The following is a 17,194-nucleotide window of genomic DNA, read 5'->3' as shown; positions in this document are numbered from 1 at the left end:
TTAGTTACAACTGGGGTTGCAGCAAAACTACGGGAGTGTAGCTTGGGTTGGAGAGAACACCTACAGGAGGGTAGCTCTCCAGGAACAGGGTTGGAGAGAACACCTACAGGAGGGTAGCTCTCCAGGAACAGGGTTGGAGAGAACACCTACAGGAGGGTAGCTCTCCAGGAACAGGATTGGAGAGCTCTGCTCTTCACATATTGTGTTTACCCCGGAGAGCCAGAATAGTTGTCTACTGCTTTTACTGTGTGCCCTTGGTGCACATTGGTGTCAGCGGTGGGATTCAGAGACAGTTACCAGACAGAGGGCATCCACACCTCCAAACCACAAAGTCACTCTCTAAATTGCAGCAGCCCCTTTAAGTGTAGCGTTGAGTCTGATGTGTCTCTGCCTCACCATAGAGCAGACCCCAGGAGGTCAAACACACAACATTAATACAGTCACAGTTTGTGAATAGTCAATGTCTGCTTTTAAAATGGCACCCTATTCCCCAAATAACACACTGTGGGCCCTGGTCAAAAGTAGTGCACTATGTAGGGAATAGGGCGCCATTTGGGATGCTGACATTGGTTTGACTGTGACGGCAGGGACTGTCACCGCGTGATGTAGTCCTGGGATAGGGAATACAATGTCCTTATGATTATAATGGATGAGACCTTCGATCCATATGGTTTGGTGTGATAAGTTGGTCCGTTATTAACCTTGATTAATCGATCATTAACAGAGAGATGGATGACTTGTTGAAGCGGTCTTAATGATATGCTGATTAAGAAATCTCTCTTACTTTTTCTGGAGAAGTATGATTTTTTCTAATGAGATTGAGCTCAATTAAACATATATATATATATATAATTTAATTTGGGCGTAGATGGATTTTATCTGAAATCAGATATTAACCCCATTCTAGATTATTCATATAAAATCGTCCAAACAGCAAACTATTTCAAGACAATAACTCAGAAGACTTATACATGGATGTTTGAGTACGCTCTGCATACTGTGAGCAGTTGTTTATGACGTTGTTCCAGTTCATTAACTAAGTATTCAAGGTCTTACTGAAAATACCATTTGTAAAGATAGATGGTGTGATAATCTACATTGTTCTTCACTTGCACTGTAACTATGGTCTTTTGTATCAGTTATTAAGTATGTACTATTAAAATGTAGTTTGGTAAATGTCATGTGGCTGGGTGTGATAATTCACAGAAACACAGAATCATCCTTGAGGAACATTTTATTTTATCTAATGTCATTAAAGTTGTCTTAAAATAATTCAAGTATATGTCACAGGAGTCATTTAGCATGTACTCATGTTCTTCTGTCATTCTCAATATCATCCTCACATGCAATAATTATTATGTTCAGAGATAATAATCTCAATGGCATTTACCAATGTGAAATGATTGATGAGTGTTTCAATATCCAAGCAGTTTCCCAACAATCTCAGTCGATCACAGAAATGCTGCATTATGTTTCATAAGAAGCTCTACATTTACATTACATTTAAGTCATTTAGCAGACGCTCTTATCCAGAGCTCTACTGGTTGGTATTTGAAACTGATGGTTCAGATTTACTTTTCGATTATAGACCTTGGTTACTTTTATCATGCTAGTGGCCTACAGAATGCCGGTGGCCTATAGAATGCCGGTGGCCTATAGAATGCCGGTGGCCTACAGAATGCCGGTGGCCTACAGAATGCCGGTGACCTACAGAATGCCGGTGACCTACAGAATGCCGGTGGCCTACAGAATGCCGGTGGCCTACAGAATGCCGGTGACCTACAGAATGCCGGTGTTTTACAGAATGCCGGTGTTTTACAGAATGCCGGTGGCCTATAGAATGCCGGTGGCCTATAGAATGCCGGTGACCTATAGAATGCCGGTGACCTACGGATTGCCGGTGGCCTACGGAATGCCGGTGGCCTGCAGAATGCCGGTGACCTGCAGAATGCCGATGGCCTACAGAATGCCGGTGTTTTACAGAATGCCGGTGGCCTACAGAATGCCGGTGGCCTACAGAATGCCTGTGGCCTACAGAATGCCTGTGGCCTACAGAATACCGGTTGCCTACAGAAATTGCTCCTCAGCTATGGAGAAATGCTCAGAGTAATTTGGTGACATTGATTTTAAAACGCTGCATTCAAGCCAAGAAGCCAGATAATCATATAGTGATAATGATGCAGACAACTTGCCACCTCACTCCACTTTCACATTATTAGCCAATCATGACACACAGAGCCAGAAACCCAAAATGTCACAAAATCTCTAAATGAGCCCAGGTTCGATCCATTGCTAAACAAAGCAAATTCGATCGGAATGAAAAAGTACTACCTAATAACTTCTCATTTCAGTTGAATAAGGTACAGCTCTTTTCCCAGTCTGTGAGAGCGGGAGAAACAGGGGACGCTGTGTGTAACCACTCATTATGCATTCTGCATGGATACACTCTCAGTCAAGCTGGACGTCTCAACAATACGGACCGCAGGCTTGAGCTGACACGCCGTCTCTGCTCCACTCCTCTGGGACAGCTGCTGCCTCCTGAGAATTCACATCACACAGTGCCCTGCTGTGCCGCACTTAGCACAGCCCTCACGTCCAACACCGACCCACTGCACACACCACTCTTCACTGGAGCTGCAAAGCAAGCCGTGACCAGCCAACCCTCTCCGGATCCCAGGGCTGAAACCAGGGTGCACAAAGGGCAGTCAGTAAAAGCACAGCAGAGTGGCGATTTGAATTTCTTCATTGATGCTTGCAATAGTGACACACTATATTTCTTCCGCCATGCAGGTGTCAAGGTAGCTAGAATGTTTAAGTTTTGCTAATATGGATTGAATTTATCTGTTTGTGTGGACAACAAATCCATGCATGGCTTTAGTCAGTGAGTCATTTCCCAGAGCTTTTCCATTATTTTTTATTGTCCTCTTAGTCATAAGATTTCTGCGTGTGAGGTGAGCGTAACCCTAGAAACACCCCAGTGGTCATGTTCACACGCAACGCAATATGCCAGAATCCATTACTAGATACACGTCGCTTTCCTGGCGTTATTGGATCAATGAAAGTGCATTCAAATGTCATTAAGCCATTTACTGGGCAACACCTCCACTTACAAAAAATACATATTCCTGTATGTACAGCAGAAAGCAATCTAGACTTCCTATGTCAGTAATGTTACACTGGATGGGATTTTTGATTTGCCATTGCTTACTATGGTAGAATGCCATGTCCAATCATGTAACTCAACTCACCCCTAGCCTATAAAATGATGACTGTATATTAAAAGTGAATTCTGCCAGAGAAAACAAATCCAAACGTAAAACCCAAAATGACAAGTTTGACTTGGAGGTAAACCTGCTTGATGGATGTCAGGAAGATCCCCTTATAAGCATGATAGATGCGGTTGTTTCCCCTTCTAATTAAGATTAAGCAAGGCTTAAAAGCAGATTGGCCATTGAACTGGAAGTCAACAGAAGGTAGCTACCAATTGAAACACAACACCAAAGCATTGCATTTTGATAATTTACATGAGTGTCATGCCTGAATTTTCACCTTTGCTCATTCATGAAATGTCAAGTTTATTCCATAATAGCAACGCTTTCTCAGAGTAATCTGATAGAGCGATATGGTTTCCATAGTGTTACCAATATCATATCCATACATAACATCATTCGATTCACCTTGATGGATTTTTCCATAGCCTAAAATGTTTAATAAATAGATTCCAAAACAATGTTCAAGAGATAAGATTACAGAACAGAGTTTCCAACAAAAACAGCATGCTTTGAAGCAGCTCAAGTGCTGGGATGAATTCAGAAAGAAGAAGAACGATTAGCCCCATAAAGAAAAAGAGTGAAAATTCCATTGGACGGGTTGGTTGTCTCGTGATAATAGAAGCTAAATTAGCACTTGTCTATAACTGTGACAATAGTATTTACAAAATGATAAACAAAGCCTTCTCATTTAGAACATAATCATTGAGGTGAAGGAGAGGTTTCCTGTAGCAGCTGCTTGGCTTTGGCTCTTCCTCTGATCAATCCCCTGTTAAACCTAGTGACGAGATTGATGGCCCAGACCTCTCTGTTTATTACTTGTTCTTGACACGGTAGATGAGGCTTGGCTGTGTCCTCCATGACGGCTCTTTGGCAGATTGATTGAGACCAGTGGAACCTGTTTGACATTAGAGTCTGGTAAACATATTTTCCACCGGTAGACATCTAGGAGATGGGATGGGTCTTGCTGTAGTTTGGCTGTTGCTGTGAGCCTGATGTGGATGAGAATGAGACAACATCAGACTGAATGGTTTCAAAATGTCAGGTTTGAACAGGTTTGTCTGTGATAAATCAGTTTATATGGATTGGATGCTGGCAAAACTATTCATCACTTCTGAACTTTACTGTCTTTGGTCCAGTTTCTCGAATATGCTACAGTAGCTACTGTATCACGCCAGAAGGTGGCAGTGCTTTGTCATTCAGAATAAGACAAAAAAATGTCATGATTTCATTTTCAAATAAAAGTTGTATGAATTGTGCCGTGAGGATATCAGTCTTTATTCTCCTATACTTCATTGGGAAAATGGTACACATGTTGTGGAATAAAAATGTTAAAAGATTATCTCAAGCTGTAGGCTGTAGAAAGACCTGACCGCTTTCGTGAATTATCCTAATGTGTTATGTTCTTCTTCACTCCACATAACGCAGTGTCTCATGTGAATACTCCCACACAATTTTATCAAAATGGATTCATCAATAACATCAATGGAACTTGTATATGCTGAACACATCCACATACTGTAGTCTGCTCATACAGTGCATACAGGGGCATCATGCATCCCCAAAATCTGAGGGGGCACAAAGTATGTGAGGACGGCTTGGGGGTGATCCAGAAGGGATCTTCAAACACCTCTAACAGATTTTTCTTGCAACCTAGAGCCATAATCATTATGCTTAATTTTACATAAAAACTTTTTTTTTTTTTTACTGAATATCAAATAAAATTGTATTTGTCACATACAGATGTTTAGCAGACGTTATTGGGGGTGTAGTGAAATGCTTGTGTTTCTAGCTCCAAGAGTGCAGCAATATCTAACAATTCACAACAACACACACAATACAAACAACCTAAAATTAGAAGAATGGAATTATGGAATATACATTACAGGTCAAAAGTTTTAGAACACCTACTCATTCAAGGATTATTCTTTATTTTTACTATTTTCTACATTGTAGAATAATAGTGAAGACATCAAAACTATGAAATAACACATATGGAATCATGTAGTAACCAAAAAAGTGTTAAACAAATGAGAATATATTTTTATATTTGAGATTCTTCCAATAACTACCCTTTGCCTTGAAGACAGCTTTGCACACTTTTGGCATTCTCTCAACCAGCTTCACCTGGAATGCTTCTCCAACATTCTTGAAGGAGTTCCCACATATGCTGAGCACTTGTTGGCTGCGTTTCCTTCACTCTGCATATCCGACTCATCCCAAACCATCTCAATTTGGTTGAGTTCATGGGATTGTGGAGATCAGGTCATTTGATGCAGCACTCCATCACTCTCCTTCTTGGTCAAATAGCCCTTACTCAGCCTGGAGGTGTGTTGGGTAATTGTCCTGATGAAAAAGAAATGGTAGTCCCACTAAGCCCAAACCAGATGGCATGGCGTATCACTGCAGAATGCTGTGGTAGCCATGCTGGTTAAGCATTCCTTGAATTCTAAATTAATCACAGACAGTGTCACCAGCAAAGCACCCCCACACATCACAACTCCACCTCCATGCTTTACGGTGGGAAATACACATGCTGAGATCATCCATTCACCCACACCACATCTCACAAAGACATGGCGGCTGGAACCAAAATCTAAAATTTGGCCTCCAGACCAAAGGACATATTTCTACCAGTCTAATGTCCATTGCTCGTGTTTCTTGGCCCAAGCAAGTCTCTTCTTATATTGGTGTACTTTAGAAGTGGTTTCTTTGCAGCAATTCGACCATGAAGGCCTGATTACCACAGTCTCGTCTGAACAGTTGATGTTGAGATGTGTCTGTTACTTGAACTCTGTGAAGCATTTATTCGTGCTGCAATTTCTGAGGCTGGTAACTCGAATGAACTTATCCTCTGCAGCAGAGGTAACTCTGGGTCTTCCACTCCTGTGGCGGTCCTCATAAGAGCCAGTTTCATGATATCGCTTGATTGTTTTTGCGACTGCATTTGAAGAAACGTTCAAAGTTCTTGAAATGTTCCGTATTGACTGATCTTCATGTCTTAACTTCTTGTGGCTGCAGGGGCAGTATTGAGTAGCTTGGATGAAAGGTGCACAAAGGTGCCCAGAGTAAACGGCCTGCTCCTCAGTCTTAGTTTCTAATATATGCATATTGTTATTAGTATTGGATAGAAAACACTCTGAAGTTTCTAAAACAGTTTGAATTATGTCTGTGAGTATAACAGAACTCATATGGAGGCAAAAACCTGAGGAGAAATCCAAACAGGAAGTGAGAAATCTGAGGTTGGTAGGTTTTCAACACAGTTCCCATTGAGCCTACGGCTTCCACTAGATGTCAACAGTCTGTAGAACTTTGTCTGATGCCTCTACTGTGAAGGGTGGGCGGATGAGACAGGAATTAGTCAGGTCTGCCATGACCTGACCATGCTTTCACCATACGCGTCACATGAGAGGAAGCTCTGTTCCATCGCTCATCTGAAGTCAATGTAATTCTCCGGTCGGAACGTTATTCAAGATTTATGTTAACAACATTCTAAAGATTGATTCAATACATCGTTTGACATGTTTCTACTGACTGTTACTGAACTTTTGGACATTTCGTCAGCTTATAGGGAACGCGCTTCGTGACTTTGGAATTGTTTACCAAACGCGCTAACAAAAGTAGCTAATTGGACATAAATAACGGACATTATTGAACAAATCAAGCATTTATTGTGGACCTGGGATTCCTGGGAGTGCATTCTGATGAAGATCATCAAAGGTAAGGGAATATTTATCATGTAATTTCTGGTTTCTGTTGACTCCAACATGGCGGCTAATTTGACTATTGTTCTGAGTGCCGTCTCAGATTATTGCATGGTTTGCTTTTTTCGTAGTTTAAAAAAAATCTGACACAGCGGTTGCATTAAGGAGAGGTATATCTATAATTCCATGTGTATAACTTATATTATCATCTACATTTATGATGAGTATTTCTGTTGAATGGATGTGGCTATGCAAAATCACTGGATGTTTTTAGAACTAGTGAACGTTACACACCAATGTAAACTCAGATTTTTGGATATAAATATGAACTCTATCAAACAAAACATACATGTATTGTGTAACATGAAGTCCTATGAGTGTCATCTGATGAAGATCATCAAAGGTTAGTGATTAATTTTATCTCTATTTGTGCTTTTTGTGACTCCTATCTTTCGCTGGAAAAATGACTGTGTTTGTCTGTGATTTGGCGGTGACCTAACATAATCGTTTGTGGTGCTTTCGCTGAAAATCATATTTGAAATCGGACACTTTGGTGGGATTAACAACAAGATATGGACTTGGTATTTTACCAAATAGGTCTATCTTCTGTATACCCCCACTACTTTGTCACAACACAACTGATTGGCTCAAACACATTAACCTTTCTGGCGCAGGCGTTCCGCTAGCGACCCACCTCGACAACATCCGGTGAAATTGCAGAGTGCGAAATTTAAATTACAATAGAAATATTTAACATTCATGAAAATACAAGTGTAATACATCAAAATAAAGCTTAACTTCTTGTTAATCCAGCCGCTGTGTCAGATTTCAAAAAGGCTTTACGGCGAAAGCACACCATGCGATTATCTGAGGACAACGCCCCGCATACGAAAGCATGAAAAACATTTTTCAAACAGGCAGGTGCGACACGAAAGTCAGAAATAGCGATAAAACTTACCTTTGAAGATCTTCTTCTGTTGGCACTCCAAAAGGTCCCAGCTACATCACAAATGGTCCTTTTGTTCGATAAAGTCCTTCTTTATATCCCCAAAAACTCAGTTTAGCTGGCACGCTTCATTCAATAATCCACCGGTTTCCCTCCTTCAAAACGCATACAAAATGAATCCCAAATGTTACCAATAAACTTCTTCAAACAAGTCAAACAACATTTATAATAAAACCTCAGGTACCCTAATACGTAAATAAACATTAAAATTTAAGACGGAGAATCGTTATTGTCTTTACCGGAGATAAACAACAAAGAAGGCGCTCTCATCCATGCGCATGAAAACACTACAGCCAAAATGGGAGCCACTTAGAAAAACTACAAATTCTAGGTAATTTTTCCAAAATCAAGCCTGAAACTCTTTCTAACGACTGTTGACATCTTTTGGAAGCCCTGGGATCTGCAATCTGGGAGGTTTTTGCCTCATAATAAACATGACAGCCATTGGAAACAGTGGTAGGCTGAATTATTATTTTTTGGGATGGTTTGTCCTTGGGTTTTTGCCTTCCATATCAGTTCTGTTATACTCACTGACATTATTTTAACAGTTTTAGAAACTTTAGAGTGTTCTCTATCCAAATATACCAATTATATGCATATCCGAGCTTCTGGGCCTGATTAACAGGCAGTTTTCTTTGGGCACGCTTTTCATCCAGGCGTCAAAATACTGCCCCCTAGCACAAAGAGGAAAGAAAGAAGCACACCTGTTAATTGAAATGCATTCCAGGTGACTACCTCATGAAGCTGGTTGAGAGAATGCCAAGACTGTGCAAAGCTGTCATCAAGGCAAAGAGTGGCTATTTGAAGAATCTCACATTTATATATATTGTCATTTGTTTAACACTTTTTTGGTTACTACTTGAGTCCATATGTGTTATTTCATAGTTTTGATGTCTAGTATTCTACAATGTAGAAAATAATAAAATAAAGAAGAACCCTTGAATAAGTAGGTGTTCTAAAACTTTTGACCAGTATTGTATAAAAATTAGGATGAGCAATGTCGGAGTGGCATAGACTAAAATACAGTACAATAGAATACAGCATATACAGTTGAAGTTGGAAGTTAACATACACTTAGGTCGGAGTCATTAAAACACGTACTTTGGTGCGTAAAGTGCAAATCAATCCCAGAACAACAGCAAAGGACCTTGTGAAGATACTAGAAGAAACAGGTACAAAAGTATATATATCCACAGTAAAACCAGTCCTATATCGACATAACCTGAAAGGCTGCTCAGCAAGGAAGAAGCCACTGCTCTAAAACCGCCATAAAAAAGCTAGACTACGGTTTGCAACTGCACAAAGATTCTACTTTTTGGAGAAATGTCCTCTGGTCTGATGAAACAAAAATAGAACTGTTTGGCCATAATGACCATCGTTATGTTTGGAGGAAAAAGGGGGAGGCTTGCAAGCCGAAGAACACCATCCCAACCGTGAAGCACGGGGTGGCAGAATCATGTTGTGGGAGTGCTTTGTCGCAGGAGGGACTGGTGCACTTCACAAAATAGATGGCATCATGAGGAGGAAGATTATGTGGATATATTGAAGCAACATCTCAAGACATCAGTCAGGAAGTTAAAGCTTGGTCACAAATGGGTCTTCCAAATGGACAATGACCCAAAGCATACTTCTAAAGTTGTGGCAAAATGGCTTAAGGACAACAAAGTCAATATATTGGAGTGGCCATCACAAAGCCATGACCTCAATCCTATAGAACATTTGTGGGCAGAACTGAAAAAGCGTGTGCGAGCAAGGAGGCCTACAAACCTGACTCAGTTACACCAGCTCTGTCAGGAGGAATGGGCCAACATTCACCCAACTTATCGTGGGAAGCTTTTGGAAGGCTACCCGAAACATTTGACCCAAGTTAAACAATTTAAAGGCAATGCTACCAAATACTAATTGAGTGTATGTAAACTTCTGACCCACTGGGAATGTGATGAAATAAAGAAATGCTGAAATAAATAATTCTCTCTACTATTATTCTGACATTTCACATTCTTAAAATAAAGTGGTGATCCTAACTGACCTAAAACAGAGACTTGTTACTTGGATTAAATGTCAGGAATTGTGAAAAACTGATTTTAAATGTATTTGGCTAAGGTGTATGCAAACTTCTTATTTCAACTGTACATATGAGTAAAGCAAAAATATGTAAACATTATTAGAGTGACTAGTGTTCCATTATTCAAGTGGCCAGTGATTTCAAGTCTATGTATATTGGGCCAGCAGCCTCTAAGGTGCAGGGTTACGTAACTGGTTAGAAGCCACCTAGTGATGGCTATTTAATAGTCTGGTGGCCTTGAGATAGAAGCTGTTTTTCAGTCTCTCGGTCCCAGCTTTGATGCACCTGTACTGATCTCACCTTCTGGATGATAGTGGGATGAACAGACAGTGGCTCGGGTGGTTATTGTCCTTGATGATAATTTTGGCCTTCCTGTGACATCGGGTGCTATTGGTGTCCTGGAGGGCAGGTAGTTTGCCCCCGGATATCTAAACATACCTCTTGAGCTGTCTGTATCCTCCTGATTTGTGTGTTTTTTTTAAAGAAACTAAATATGCTTTTCCACATCTTTGCTAAAATCTGGGAAAAGATTGAAAGGAATTTGTGTCTTATTCAGTACATTTGTATGTGTCGAACTGCTTAGCTTTTTCCTGGCCAGGTCGCAGTTGTAAATGAGAACTTGTTCTCAACTAGCCTGCCTGGTTAAATAAAGGTGAAATAAATAAAAGAAAAAATTAAATGTAGTTATTGTTTGCTTTTCTAAAGTGTACCAACCTCGCCAGCAGGCATGCCAACTAAGATACAATAGTTAGACAAGCTAGCTAATACAACTTGATTGATAGCCTGAAATGGCTTTTTGGTACATACTGTAGTTATGAGGTCGGGAGATTGGGAACCTACAGTATCTGGGCTACCCAAAGCCAATTTCATAAAATTGCTAGGTGGCTAGTGTCACAAACCGGCTCGAAGCCCGTAACAAAAAGGGAGACAACGTGGAGATAAAGAATAACAAAATATATTTATTAACTGAGGTAACCTATATACAGTTAGCAGTGGTGTGTGTAGTCAGTAGTGTAAGTGAGTGGTTGCGTGTATAGATGTGATAACGAGGATTGTTGAAAGATGCCAAAGCAAGCAAACAAACACAAGCAGCCACAAACATGCCACAACCAAAATCAAACAGTGTGTCTGCATGGAGAGTCTCCTCAATGAATGGGGAAGAGGTGTATTTATCCCGGGACACCCCCGGGCCCAGGTGTGTCCCAATTTGGACGGCAGGTAACCTAGTGGTTAGAGTGTTGGACTAGTAACCGAAAGGTTGCAAGATCAAGTCCCTGAGCTGGCAAGGTAAAAATCTGTCGTTCTACCCCTGAACAAGGCAGTTAACCCACTGTTCCTAAGTCTTCATTGAAAATAAGAATTTGTTCTTAACTGACTTGCCTAGTAAAATAAAAAATAACAATTTCGCTGACAACCCTTCTGGCTCTGCCCACCAACATCCTAATAAGGAAAACAAGTGCAAATAGAAAGAATTTGGCAGACAGAGTGGGAGAGTCATCACACTAGTCGCATTAAAAATATATTTTTATATTTTAAACAGGACAAATCTGAGGGGGCATGTAACCCTGTGCCCCATATGGCCATGATGGAGTGCTTATGAAGTGTCTTGTATCTTCAGCTTTGTTAGCAAACTTCAAGCCAAGTGACACAACATAGCACTTGACTTCTCCAGGCACCAGGCTCCAGGCTGTTGCGGTTATCCTCTTCTAAAGCACTCGTCACCATAGGCCTTGTCAGTTTGATCCTAATCTCGATTACGCAGAAGTAAAATTATCTTGCGAAAGTTTGTCCTGTTTGACTTCTGGGGGAAATGGCGTTAACAACTGTGATTACCTTTGTGCAAATGAAGGAAGCGAAGTCTCCTCTCTCGCAAACGGAAAGTCTCAGCCAAACCCTTTACTTCTGATAGTTTCACCCCTGTTTATCATGACCAAAAAATACATTGTTGTTTTCATACATTTTTACAATATGGACAATTCTGTGGAAAACGTTCATCATCTGCACACGGGGTTGAAAATCACCAGTTTAAGCACCGCCTTCGCCCAAAACTGATTCGTCCAATTAAGCGGCGATGAAAAACCAGGAACTGCTGCTGCTCACAATCACATACTGTAATTGTACATGAGCCTTGACAGATTTTTGCCGTTTCATCTGTCCACAAGAATCTGTCCACAAGAGATTAGTTTGATGCTCACCCAACCTGACGTTAGTGAGTCACTTTCTCTGAAACAGAAAGGGGGAATCATCCGTGTGATTCTAGTTCCTGTAGCCCCGTTCCCATGGTGACTTCGGACAGGAAATCTATTACCGTCTTGTACTCCCCTTGACTTGATCTTCTGAATCCCAAGGGTGCTGGAACCTTTCACAGACTTTCCCAGGTATATGTGGTCCACCTCCTGTCACCTCACAGATATCTGTTTGAGCTGTATTGTAAACTCCTATGTATAGCCAACTGTAGAGCACAAACAGCTCTGGGGCTAGACTACTTGTGGACTAGATGCTCTTGATATTGAATTAGAGAGTCTGCCTCTCCACCAACACCTCATGTATAGCCAACTCAACAATATATGCTTTCATCCCCCTCAACCTCCAGGTCACTAGGCAACACACAGACTGTGTAGCTGCTACACCAATAGAAGTAAACCACCTCTTGTTACTGGAAATAAACACAGACATCAACAGAGCACTAAGAATAAAGCTGAACAAGATAACGGGGAGGCGGGTCATACAATTATTTATGTTAATGGAGAGATTAAGTGTCGGTGAGTGTGTGTAAAAACAACTTTGTTTTGATGCTTTTACTGGTTGTCTGTGTTCCGTGTGGGCCAGAGTAAAAGGACATGCATCGTCTCCTCTGAAACATCCCAGCCGTGGTCTTGACAGGAGGAAGGACTCTTATGATCAGGGAGAATGTGTCTGTGTAAACAGCCGCCTGAGGCCTGTGACGCAACAGCCCCAGACACAGGAGGAGGAGGTAGGAAATTAAATAATGAACTGGCAGAAGACTCTGCTGCCTCTCGCTCTGCTTCTGTTTTAGCAGTTGGTTCAGAGTTGAAATCGCAGGCTGTTAACAAAACATTCTGTCATAATATCTGTCGCAGGAAAAAAACAACAACAGCAAGTGAAAGGCCAAATGGAGAGTTAAGAGGCCATTCTCTGCCAGGCACTGATGATAGCATATCGTACACTGGCAGGCTTTTAGAACCGGCTGCTCCTCAAAATGCTAAACAAAGAGCCAGTAACAGTATTCAACACTAATAATTGAAGGAAACAATGACTAACAATGAATGATCCACACTGTGATCGTTGACCAGACTTGATGAAACTGTCACAATCTGACAGATCTATTTAATGAAAAGTTTTCTGCATCATTCTTTCTAACCAATTATCTTCTGGGTGATGTAATGGCATTCCTGTGTGGTCAGTATACCTGCTTCCCTCTGGAGGAGAAGAGAAAGGTGGAGGAGAGAAAGGAGGAGGGGAGAAAGGAGGAGAGGAAGAGAGGCCTGGCTGAGTCAGTAGAGGCTCATTGAGCCCCAGTTATTGGTTGACTCTGGGGGATTCAGAGAAACATCCCACTGGTAGTGCAGTCACATCCCACTGGTAGTGCAGTCACATCCCACTGGTAGTGCAGTCACATCCCACTGGTAGTGCAGTCACATCCCACTGGGACAACTGGTTGAATCAACATTGTTTCCATGTCAACCAAAGAAAGTCAATGTGATAAAGTTGAATCAACATAGAAAACGATGTCATCATCGTGAGGGAATTTATTTCTTCTTTTGTTACCCAACATTTAAACTTAATCTAGTGACGGGGAAGACATTTTTGGTTGATTTCACGTTGAATTCACTTTAGTTGACAACTCAAACAAATGTAACTCAAAACTACATTGTAAAACTGGAGAAGTTCTGGCTACTCAAACCTTTTGAGGAAAACGATTACTTTAAAAATAGTATGTTAAGAAATGTAAATAGCTGAAGTGAGCAGTACTACTGTACCTTCATATGAGTAATACATATTCATTTTTTTTCATTAAGTAAGGTATACTTAAATGTAATGCCCCAACTAAGCCATGCATCCAATAATTTCCCAGTGTGCCTTGCCTTTTCAATTGAATTGTAGAGTTACCACCCATAACTGTATTTGTTAGTGACAGAGACATGCTTGTTGAATTAATTGATTGTCAATCCTGTGGCCTTCACCAAGTGAGTTCCTAGGCAAATATAATTATAATGTAACTATAATATCATAAGGCCTTATACAGTGACCTGAAACTCCTAGTTTACAGGCCACATCAGGCCTACAAGTAGGGTTGCAAAATTCCACAAACTTTTCCCCAAAAAATTCCAGTAATCTACCTACCAGGATTTTTTAAACAATTGGTGAATATTTACCAGAATTTGCAACCCTAACTGTAAATCACATTATGCTGGCTTGCAAAGTGATGTGTATTTTCTATTGGAATCTAGCCTTCGTTACAATATCCAACTGTTGAAATTTGTATTCACCCGCAACCTGCATTCATAATGACTGCCAGGGTTAAGAACAGTGCGAGGTAACTACCTAAGCCATTTAAACTGGAACAACCATTTCTAGGCTCTATCACATCCGGCCGTGATTGGGAGTCCCATAGGGCGGCGCACAATTGGCACAGCGTCGTCCAGGTTTGGCTGTCATTGAAAATAATTATTTGTTCTTATTTGACTTGTCTGGTTAAATAAAGGTTAAATGAAAGAAAGAAAAAGAATCAGTAACAGGTGCAAGAATACAATGATTGGATGAGTATAGAAGACATGTATCTTTGTGTACCATAACAGTTCATAAATCAATGACTCAATATACATGCAAAAACACAGACATTACTTTTTTTTTTTTTTTTTAAATCTATCTGCAGTAGAGCATGCTGGGGAAAAAAGTTAAATTTGGTATCATATTTTAAAATACATTTAGTTGGTGTGACTTCTCATTTAGTTCTGAGTCAGTACCACAAACATTTTAAGTAATAATGACTTTGAGACTTTGAGTACAACTTACTAGAAGTAATTGAGTTAAAAATGCCTTGGGGTTTACAGTGAAGAGATTGAACTGACGTCTGTGTCCTGTGGTATTCCTCTCATGATTAGAGCCATTAGGCTGAGAACACACGGCATTGGAGGTATGGTCAGCGTATACTACTCCCACTCCCTAAAGTCTTCACCATTAGCCAAAAGGAAAACAAAAGAGCAAGCACAATTTATCTTTCCATTTGTAGGCAGTTGGGCAATTATATTAATCGGGTTTTGATGAGAAAAAAAAGGCCAGGGCCTGGTTTCCCAAAATGATCTTAAATTCATCGTTAGAACTTCCGTAGAAGCATTATTAAGTCTCTCATATTTATTAATGTTGCACTTGAAAACGCTCGTAATCTAATGCCTGCCTCAGACTACTCGTAGAACAGCTAAATGAGTCATTAGATGCTTTTTTGCCCTTCCTTTATACACAGAAGTTCTCCGCTAAACATGTAATCACAATGTTTATCACTCTCTGTGACCGCAGATAACTTCCCCATGAAGTTGACTACAAATATAATGTTGCCAATGTCTTTGCCAATGTTACAAACAAGTGAAGGCAAAATGAAATGAAAACTGAGATGACTGCAATAAAAGATAAGTAGCATATCTACAGCATCGGCTATAAGAATATACACAGAGTGTTCAAAACATTAGGAACACCTCTTTCCATGACATAGACTGACCAGGTGAATCCAGATAAAAGTTATGATCCCTTATTGATGTCACCTGTTAAATTCACTTCAATCCGTGTAGATGAAGGGGAGGATACAAGTTAAAGAATGATTTTGAAGCCTTGAGACATGGATTGTGAATGTGTGACATTTAGAGGGCGATTGGGCAAGACACTCCCTTCCTCCCTCCCTGGCAAGGATCCAAGGGACACCATATGGCCCTGGCTCGCCTGCCTGGCAAAAAGGGATCCTATTTCTGTGTTAAATAACCTTTGAAACATGTTTTATGAATGCTAATGATTTTACCTTTGAGCTGGAGAATGAGAGTCAATGGAGAGGAATGCCTAAACACGAGGACTGCTCTGCTCATCAGGGCACCAAAGGTAGCTGCAGTATAGATCCTCTGGGACTGGAAGAGTTGTCTAACACTACTTTCACAACAGGAAATTACTATGGGTTTAGAGTCTAGCTACCCAGCTAGCACTTGGACGTTTTGAGAACCATATTATTCTTAGCGCTTGGTGACAGCGTGCTTGTCCTATGGTTATGGTGCAGGATACCCAGCTAACACATAACGTTCTGAGAACCATGTTTCTTAGGTAGGAGTTTCAGTACTTCAGTTTAACGTTTTCAACAGGTTTCCTCATGGTTCCATTTAAAGTCCTCAGAACATTAAGAACACTTTCCATAAAAAACACAATAAAACAGTAACGTTCTAAGAATGTTATTTAACTTCTTGTGGCTGCAGGGGCAGTATTGAGTAGCTTGGATGAAAGGTGCACAGAGGTGCCCAGAGTAAACTGCCTGCTCCTCAGTCATAGTTGCTAATATATGCATATTATTATTACTATTGGATAGAAAAGACTCTAAAGTTTCTAAAACTGTTTGAATTATGTCTGTGAGTATAACAGAATTCATATGGCAGGCAAAAACCTGAGAAAAAATCCAAACAGGAAGTGGAAATTATTAGGCTGGTCGATTTTCAACCAAGATCCCATTGAAATCACAGCGAGATATGAACGGGTTTTCACTTCCTATGGCTTCCACTAGATGTCAACAGTCTGTAGAACTTTGTCTGATGCCTCTACTGTGAAGGGGGGCCGAATGAGAGAGGAATTAGTCAAGTCTGCCATGACCTGACCATGCTTTCACCATGCGCGTTCACGTTGAATAAGCCCTCTTGGAACAACGTGTCCCCCATTTTCTGTTTTCTGCAAGGCGCGTGTTGGGACCTGTTATTGCCTACTGGAAAGCTGTCGTTATGGTCGAATATGATCTCCGGCTTTGATTTTATTTGATACATGTTACAATATCATCCTAAAGTATGTTTTTTCAATATAGTTTCATTAGATTATTGAAATTTATTCGGGACGTTAGGCGTGTTGCGTTGTTTGACTTTGTTGACGTTGGAGAGCTTAGCCCCGC

The sequence above is a fragment of the Salvelinus alpinus genome, chromosome 8, assembly GCF_045679555.1.
Source record: "Salvelinus alpinus chromosome 8, SLU_Salpinus.1, whole genome shotgun sequence".
Classification (NCBI taxonomy): Eukaryota; Metazoa; Chordata; class Actinopteri; order Salmoniformes; family Salmonidae; genus Salvelinus; species Salvelinus alpinus.
Note: the sequence above shows the minus strand (reverse complement) of the source record.